Source organism: Mandrillus leucophaeus, unplaced genomic scaffold (genome assembly GCF_000951045.1).
Source record: "Mandrillus leucophaeus isolate KB7577 unplaced genomic scaffold, Mleu.le_1.0 Scaffold1282, whole genome shotgun sequence".
Taxonomy (NCBI): Eukaryota; Metazoa; Chordata; class Mammalia; order Primates; family Cercopithecidae; genus Mandrillus; species Mandrillus leucophaeus.
Genome location: NW_012101232.1, coordinates 478,963 through 489,193, shown reverse-complemented (window position 1 = coordinate 489,193; position 10,231 = coordinate 478,963).

The window sequence follows — 10,231 nt, the reverse complement described above, 5'->3', positions numbered from 1 at the left end:
CTCCTGCCTCAGCCTCCCGAGTAGCTGGGACTACAGGCACCCGCCACCACGCCCGGCTAGTTTTTTGTATTTTTTATTAGAGACGGGGTTTCACCGTGTTCGCCAGGATGGTCTCAATCTCCTGACCTTGTGATCCGCCCGTCTCGGCCTCCCAAAGTGCTGGGATTACAGGCGTGAGCCACAGCGCCCAGCCCTCCACCTCCCAGTTTTAAGCGATTCTCCTGCCTCAGCCTTCCAAGTAGCTGGGATTACAGGTACCCACCACCACACCCGGCTAGTTTTTGTATGTTTATTTTTTTTTTTTTGAAACGGAGTCTTGCTGTTTTCCCCCGGGCTGGAGTGCAATGGTGCAATCTCGGCTCACTGCAACCTTTGCCTCCTGGGTTCCAGCAATTCTCCTGACTCAGCCTCCTGAGTATCTGAGATTATAGCACCTGCCACTATACCCAGCTAATTTTTGTATTTTTAGTGGAGACTGGGTTTCACCATGTCGGCCAGGCTGGTCTTGAACTCCTGACCTCAGGTGATCTACCCGCCTCAGCCTCCCAAAGTGCTGGGATTATAGGTATGAGCCACCGCGCTTGGCCGGCCGGTTTTGTATTATTAGTAGAGACGGTTTCACCATGTTGGCCAGGCTGGTCTCAAATTCCTGACCCCAAGTGATTGAGACTTGATTTGTGTCCCTTAGGTTTAGATGGTTGATAGTGTTGTTCAAGTCTGCTGTTTCCTTCTTGTTATGTTTAGATGTTCCATTATCGACACTGGGGTATTGAGGTCTCCAGCTATTATTTTATTTAACTTTTTTGAGATGGAGTCTCACTCCATCGCCCAGGCTGGAGTGCAGTGGCGTGATCTCAGCTCACTGTAACCTCTGCCTCCCGTGTTCAAGCAATTCCCCTGCCTCAGCCTCCCAAGTAGCTGGGACTACAGGCACCTGCCACCATGCCCAGCTGAGTTTTGTATTTTTGTTTTTTATTTTTAGTAGAGATGGGGTTTTGCCATGTTGGCCAGGCCGACCCTGAACTCCTGACCTCAACTGATCTATCCACCTCGACCTCCCAAAGTGCCTGGATTACAGGCGTGAGCCACCATGCCCAGCCTCCATTATTTTCTATCTCTTTCTCCCTTCAGTTCAATGTTTGCTTCATATGTTTTGGAGATCTGCTGTTTGGCGTTTGTGTCTTTATAATTCTTACAATGTTTTTGATGGATTGACCTTTTATCAATACATAATGTCCTTTTTTTTTTTTTTATCTCTTGTAACAAGTTTTGACTTAAAGTCTTATAAAGTCTTATTTTCTGGTATTAGTAGTCATGCCAGCTATCTGTTTTTTTGGGGTATTTTTTGAGACAGAGTTTCGCTCTTATCGCCCAGACTGGAGAGTAGTGGCACAATCTCAGCCATGCCAGCTTTCTATTGGTTACTAATTCATGGAAAATATTTTTCCATCCTTTCACTGTAAATCTCGTTCTGTCTTTGGATTTAAGTCACCTGTAGATAGCATGTAGTTGGGTCATGTTTTTAAAATCCATTCTGCCAATCTCTCTTTCAGTTGGTGAATTAAATACATTTGCATTCAAAATGATTTCTGATTAGGAACCACTTCTGTCACTTTGCTATTTGTTTTCTGTAAGTTTCAATCTTTTTTCTCCTAAATTCCTCCAATAGTGTTTTGTATTTGATTGATTTTGCTAGTATTCCATTTGAATTCCCTCGTTTTCTTTTCTGTAATGTTTTAAAGATTTTTCGTAGTGGTTATCCTGTTGATTATAATTAATAGCTTACATTTCTAAGAATATAGTTTGAAGTGATACAACTTAGCTATTGAGTTGTTTGAGCTCCTTATATATTCAGGTTATGAATCCCTTATCAAATGGATAGTTTTCAAATATTTTTTCCCATTCTTCGGGTTTTTTTTTACTATGTTGATTATTTTGCTGTGCAGCTTTTCAGCTTGATGTAATCCCAACTGTCCATTTTGGTTGCCTGCGCTTTTGAGGCCTTATACAAAACATTTTTGCCCAGACCAGTGTCCTGGAGAGTTTCCCCAACATTTTCTTCTAGTAGTTTCACAGTTTCAGGTCTTGGATTTAAGTCTTTAATCCATTTCTGTGATTTTTGTGTAAAGTGAGAATTAGGGGTCTCCACATTCTGCATGTGGATATCCAGTTTTCCCAGCACCATTTATTGAAAGCTGTCATTTCCCCCATTGTAAGTTCTTGGCGCCTTTGTAGAAGATGAGTTGGTTATAAATGCGTGAATTTATATCTGGATTTTCCATTCTGTCTCATTGATCTATGTGTCTGTTTTTATGCCAGTTCCATGCTATTTTGGTCACTATAGGTTTGTAATAAATTTTGAAGAAAGGTTGTGTGATGCCAGCTTTGTTGTTTTTGCTCAGGATTGTTTTGGCTATTCGGCATCTTTTTTAGTTCCATACAGATTTTAGGATTTTTTTTTTCTATTTCTGTGAAGAATGCCATTGGTATTTTGATAGGGATTGCATTTAATGTGTAAATTACTTTCGGGCAGAATTGTCATTTTAACAATATTCATTCTTCAAGACCATAAGCATGGAATATCTTTCACTTTTTTTGTGTCCTCTTCTGTTGTTTGTTTTTGAGACAGGGTCTCAGTCTGTTGACCAGGCTGGAGTGCAGTGGTGCTATCGTGGCTCACTGCAGCCTTGACCTTCTGGGCTCAGGTGATTCTCCCACTTCAGCCTCCTGAGTAGCTGAGACTACAGGCTCACGCCACCCTGCCTGGCTAATGTTTTGTATTTTTAGTAAAGATGGGGTTTCATCATGTTGCCAGGCTGGTCTCGAGCTCCTGGACTCCAACAGTCTGCCCACCTCGGCCTCCCCAAGTGGTGGGATTACAGGTGTGAACCACCATGTGCCTGGTCCACACATTAATTTTATAACAATAAACAAAAGTCTTCTGTATCAGGGGAACCACCCCCAATATTTCAATGTAGGTTCTTTTCTATTTTCCGTAAGTGTCAGCCGGTCTGAGAAATAAAGAGAAAGAATACAAAAGAGAAAAATTTTACAGCTGGGCCTCCGGGGGTGACATCACATGTCGGCAGATTCCGTGATGCCCACCTGAGCCTCAAAATCAGCAAGTTTTTATTGCGGATTTCAAAAGGGGAGGGGAGTGCAAATAGGGAGTGGGTCACAGAGATCACATGCTTCAAATAGCAATAAAAGATCACAAGGGCAGAAGGGCAGAGCAAGGTCACAAGGCCAGGGTGAAATTAGAATTCCTAATGAGGTTCCATGTCCCGCTGTGCATGCATTGTCATTGATAAACATCTTAACAGGAAGTGGTTCAAGAGCAGAGAACCAGTCTGACTAGAATTCGCCAGGCTAGAATTTCCTAATCCTAGCAAGCCTGAGGGCACTGCAAGAGACAAGGGCATATTTCATCCCTTATCTTCAACTGCATAAGGCAGACAACCCCAGAGCGGCTGTCCATAGGCCTCCCCTGGGAATGCATTCCCTTCCCAGGGTTATTCCTTACTAGGAAAAAAATTCAGTGATATTTCTCCTACTCGTTTTCTGCAATAAGAAAAACATGACTCTGTTCTGCCTGACCCCGCAGGTGGTCAGACCTTATGGTTATCTCCCTTGTTCTCTGAACATTGCTGTTACCCTGTTCTTTTTCGGGGTGCCCAGATTTCATATTGTTCAAACACACATGTTTTACAATTTGTGGAGTTAACTCAATCATCACAGGGTCCTGAGGTGACATATATCCTCAGTTTATGAAGATGACGGGATTAAGAGATTAAAGTAAAGACAGGAATAGGAAATTATAAGAGTATTGATTGGAGAAGTGATAAATGTCCATGAAATCTTCACAATTTATGTTCAGCGATTGCAGTAAAGGCAGGTGTAAGAAATTATAAAAGTTTTAATTTGAGGAACTAATAAATGTCCATGAAATCTTCACAATTTATGTTCTTCTGCCGTGGCAGGGTCCCTGACTTCCCGCAACACTCTGAACTCTACTGATACACAAAGTAGTTAATGATAAATGCTTTTATGCTCAGCTGAGACAAAGGAGAAAAAAAAAATTGGTCAGATTGATAGAAAATGAAACCTTACATACAAAGTCCCTGGAAACCACAGAAACCAAAAGGATCAAGTGGCGTGGGCTCTCCAGTTGGGTCCTGAGGGAACCAAAGGTAGTAGCAGGAAGTGGGGCAACTGGAATGAGCTTCTGAAGGAACTGCCATCAATTATGACAGATCTGCTCAATCCATTGCGTCTCGTGAATGCACTGCTGAAAGCAGCTCCTTGGTGCCTAGGCTGCGCTAAGTGGAGTGCACCCGAGGGGAACAGACCCGAGGGAGCGTGTGGGTAGGTGGGAAGCAGAGCTATGAGAGGAGACCCGAGGGCTGAGGGTTGGGAGCCGCTGTCCCTAGTGCACCCTCCTTTGCCAGCAGAAAGTCCACGTGGGGGGCCCTGTCCCCTGGGCCTCCTTGCCTGCACCCCTGCTTATGAGAGGTGCCCCCGGGGGTAGGGGACAGCCTTTCCCTCCTGACTGCGACCCAGCCCCTGCAGCCAAGCCCGGATGCTAGAGCCTTGGGGTGCAGTACTGGGTTGCGACCCCCAGAACCACACCCCTCTTGTTTTGGGAAAACTGAATAAAACCGCAGCACCCTGGAGACAGTGCCAGGGACCTGATGTGGGCCAGTTTCCCCAGAGACGGCCAGACGGACTTGGTGCCGCTCAGTCTTCAGAGCTGCTGGGTCTTCGGGGCCTGCAGGTGTCCCCCACGCCCTGGATGGTGTGGAAGGTCCCGGGGCCTTCTCACAGCACCACCTCCCGCTGCAGGGACCCAGCCACTCTCCACACTTGGGGAAGGGAGGCATCGGGTCATGCAGCAGAGTGTCAGGGGCCACTGAGCAGGCAGCAGGAAGGGAGAGGGGCACACACAGCCACACCACATACACACCCCATCACACACACACCCATGATGCACCACACCACACACCCCATCGCACACCACACAACCACACCAAACATCCCATCACACACACCACAACACACACAACTACACCACACACACACCATCATACACCCCGCACCCACAATACACCCCATCACACCACACACACAACCACACACCCCATCATACGCAACACATGCCATCACACAACCACACCACACCCCATACACACCACACCACACACCCTCACACTACACCACACACACCCCATCATACACCACACACCCACAATACATCCCATCACACCACCACGCACACACCTCACGTCACACCACACGCAACCACACCACACACACCCCATCACACACCACACACAACCCATCACACACACAACCACACCACACACATTTCCTCACGCCACCACACACACCACACAACACGCAGCCACACCATACACCCTATCACACAACACAACCACAGCGTACACACATCCCAGCACACACACATCCCATCACACACGCCATACCCCATCACAGCAACACACACAACCACATCACACACCCCTTCACACACACCACACAGAACCACACCACACACCCCATCACCACACCACACACACCCCATCACCGCACCACACACATCCCATCATACACACCACACCCCATCACACCACCACACACCACAACCACACCATACACCCCATCACATACCACACACATCTCACGCACACCACACGATCACACACCACACACCATGACACACACACCACACACACCACACCACACGCTCCACACAGCATCACATACAGCATCATACACACCACGCCACACACACAATTGCACCACACACATCAAACCACACAACCACACCACACACACCCCACACTCACATATCACACACACTCCACACAGACACACACACAGTAGGAGGTTCACTGCAAGGAACTGCCTTAGAAGACTTGGTCTGGCCTGGCCTGGCCAGTCTGAATCCTCTCGGGCCAGCGTGAAGCCACTGTCCCAGGGGGACTGTTTCTGGGGGATTCGGCTGCGGCCCTGAGCCCTGTCACCTGCCTGGATCCTGACCACGCAGGTGGTCCAGGGGCATCCCCTCGGCCGGTGAGGATGCTGGTCTCATCTACACGAGACTGCCTCACTGCGGCCGGAGCCCAGCCTGGCCGCGCAGAAAGCGGACAGTAGCGGCTAGGGAAGATGCGCACTTCCCTTAGGGAGAATAATGGGTCTGTTCGCATAGACTCAGACAGTGTTGGGTTACAATCTGCTGCTTTGCTGTTCCTCTTGTTGCTCAACTTCACTTTCACATGTTTTGTCACTGTAGGACGCCAAGCCCTGGACCCAGCCAGACATCCCAGGACCAATTGGGACGACAGAATGGGGTTTAGAAACCCAGGGCTGGGCACCGCATGTGCTGTCACTGGTTGGCAATCAGAAACACCGATTTTTAGCTGAACAGACTAAAACGCTAATCCCCGGCCTCATGTGCAACTTGGAGGAAGCCTCCCCCAGGGGTCGGGGCACAGGCTTCTCTGCAGGGGAAGGGAGCAACCGTGCGTGGTTTCCTGGCTCTGGCAGGGCAGACCTGACTGCCCGCCCCTGGACTTCGTTTACATGAGCGAGAAAACCTTTAGACCTGTGAAGTCAGATATTTTGGACTGCCTGTTACCCCAAATGAAACCGAGTACACAGGAGCATGTTTTTTTTAGCAAGGCTAGAGTTCCACAGCATTCACACAGTAAAAGTCACGTACAGCAAAGAGGCACACACAACTAAATGAGCTTACAATTGAGTACCGCATTTCAGCTCACTTGAGATGTGCCTGAATCTAAGATGCACCGAGACTTTATGTGCCACGAAGAAAGAAAAATGCTTCCATTTCAACAATGACCCAGGCTGGGCGCGGTGGCTCACACCTGTAATCCCAGCACTTTGGGAGGATGAGGTGGGTGGATCACCTGAATTCAGGAGTTACCAGTCTGGCCAATGTGGTGAAACCCCATCTCTACCAAAAATATAAAAATGAGCCAGGCATGGTGGTGCGCCTGTAGTCCCAGCTACTGGGGAGGCTGAGGGAGGAGAATCGCTTGAACCTGGGAGGCAGAGGTTGCAGTGAGCCGAAATTGCACCACTGCACTCCAGCCTGGGCGACAGAGACTCCCATCGCACAAACACACACACACACACACACACACAAAGCCAGGCTCCGTGGCTCACGCCTGTAATCCAAGCACTTTGGGAGGCTGAGGCGGCTGAATCACCTGAGGTCAGGAGTTCGAGACCAACCTGACCAACATGGAGAAACCCCATCTCTGCTAAAAAATATAAAATTAGCCGGGCGTGGTGGCACATGCCTGTAATCCCAGCTACTTGGGAGGCTGAGGCAGAAGAATCGCTTGAACCCGGGAGGCGTAGGTTGCAGTGAGCCGAAATCATGCCATTACACTCCAGCCTAGGCAAAAAGAGCAAAACTCCATCTCAAAAAAAAAAAAAAAAAAAAAAAAAAAAAAAGCAATGACCCAAAGCTTCCATCTATCTTTTTTTATTATTATTTATTTATTTATTTTTGAGATGGAGGCTCACTCTATTGCCCAGGCTGGAGTGCAGTGGCACAATCTCGGCTCATGGCAACCTCTGCCTCCTGGGTTCAAGCGATTCTCCTGTCTCAGCCTCCTGAGTAGCTGGGACTACAGGCACGTACCACCACTCCTGGCTAATTTTTGTATTTTTAGTAGAGACTGGGTTTCACCATGTTGGTCAGGCTGGTCTTGAACTCCTGACCTCCTGATCCGCCCTCCTCGGCCTCCCAAAGTGCTGGGATTACAGGCGTGAGCCACTGTGCCCAGCCTATTTATTTATTTGTTCGTTTATTTATTTATTTATTGAGAGGGAGTTTCCACTCTTGTTGCCCGGACTGGAGTGCAATGGGAAGATTTAGGCTCACTGCAACTTCTGCCTCCCAGGGTCAAGCGATTCTCCTGCCTCAGACCCCCAAGTAGCTGGGATCACAGGCGTATACCAGCACACCCGGCTAATTTTGTATTTTTAGTAGAGACGGAGTTTGATCATGTTGGCCAAGATGATCTTGACCTCAGGTGATCCGCCCACCTCAGCTTCCCAAAGTGCTGAGATTACAGGCGTAAACCACTGTGCCGGGACCTAAATATCTTTTAAAAATAGGTTGTATATTGCATAAATACTTTTTCCCTGTTGTTACATTAATGGGTGACTTATCAGTCTCCTACGTATTTATTTATATTTATCCTTTTATTGAGGTAAAATTCACAACATAGTCTCCATTTAAATCATTTTAGTGGCTGCGTGCGGTGGCTCATGCCTGTAATCCCAGCACTTTGGGAGGCCAAGGCATGCGGATCACTTGAGGTCAGGAGTTCAAGACCAGCCTGGCCAACATGGTGAAATCCCATCTGTACTGGAAAAAAAAAAAAAAATTAGCCAAGTGTGGTGGTGGGTGCCTGTAATCCCAGCTACTCAGAAGGGTGAGGCAGGAGAATAGCTTGAACCTGGGAGGCAGAGGTTGCAATGAGCCGAGATCATGCCATTGCATTCCAACTTGGGCGTCAGAGCAAGACTCTGCCTCAAAAAATAAATAAATAAATAAATAAATAAATAAATAAATAAATAATTTTAAAGTGTATAATACAGTGGCATTTATTACTTTCACAGTGATGGGCATACATTATTTCTATCTAGTTCTAATTTTCAATACAACCAAAGGAAACCCCTCCCCGTTAAGCAGGCACTCCCCACCTCCAGGTTCTGGCTGCGAAAATCTGTTTCTTGTCTCTATAGATTTGCCTCTTCTGGATATTTATACAAACAGAATCATATACCATGTGCCCGTTAGGGTCTGGCTTTTTTCATTTGGCAAATGTTTTTGAGGCTCATCCATGTTGTAGCATTCATCAGTACATGTTCCTTTTCAGGACTGAATAAGATTCCGTATTATTCATACATCACATTTTATCTATTCATCTGTTGCTGGACAGTTGGGTTCAAAAGGTTGTTTCCACCTTTTGGCTACTGTGAATCATGAGCATTCATATAGAAATTGGTGTGCGAATGCCTGTTTTCAGTTCTTCAGAGGTACATAACCAGTAGCAGAATTTGTTGGTCATATGGTAATTCTATATTTAACTTTTTGAGAAACTTCCAAACTGTTATCCACAGCAACTGCACCATTTTACATTCCCGGTATACGCCAGTAATGCCTGAGGTCTCCAATTTCTCCACATCCTTGAAAAACACCTTTTATTGGGTGGCTTTATAGCCAACTAGGAACAGCTCCGGTCTGCAGCTCCCAGTAAGATCAATGCAGAAGGCAGGTGATTTCCGCATTTCCAACTGAGGTACCCAGTTCATCTCACTGGGACTGATTAGAGAGTGGGTACAGCCCATGGAGGGCAAGCCGAAGCAGGGTGGGGCATCGCCTCACGCAGGAAATGCAAGGGGTCAGGGAATTCCCTCCCCTAGCCAAGGGAAGCCATGAGGGACCATGCTGTGAGAAACAGTGCATTCCAGCCCAGATACTATGCTTTTCTCATGGTCTTCGCAACCCGCAGACCAGGAGATTCCCTCGGGTGCCTATGCCACCAGGGCCCTGTGTTTTAAGCACAAAACTGGGTAGCCATTTGGGCAGACACCAAGCTAGCTGCAGGAGTTTTTTTTCATACCCCAGTGGCAGCTGGAGCACCAGTGAGACAGAACCGTTCACTCTCCTGGAAAGGGGGCTGAAGCCAGGGAGCGAAATGGTCTAGCTCAGCAGATACCACACCCACGGAGCCCAGCAAGCTAACATCCACTGGCTTGAAATTCTCGCTGTCAGCACAGCAGTCTGAAGTCAACCCGGGGCACTCGAGCTTGACAGGGGAGGCAGTCCACCATTACTGAGGCTTGAGTAGGCGGTTTTCCCTTCACAGTGTAAACAAAGACACTGGGAAGTTTAGACTGGGTGGAGCCCACCACAGCTCAGCAAAGCTGCTGTAGCCACACTCCCTCTCTAGATTCCTCCTATCTGGGCAGGGCATCTCTGAAAGAAAGGCAGCAGCCTCAGTCAGGGGCTTATAGATAAAATTTCCATCTCTCTGGGACAGAGCACCTGGGGGAAGGGGTGGCTGTAGGCTCAGCTTCAGCTGACTTAAATGTTCGTGCCTGCCAGCTCTGAAGAGAACCATGGATCTCCCAGCACAGTGCTCGAGCTCTGCTAAGGGACAGACTGCCTCCTCAGGTGGGTCCTTGACCC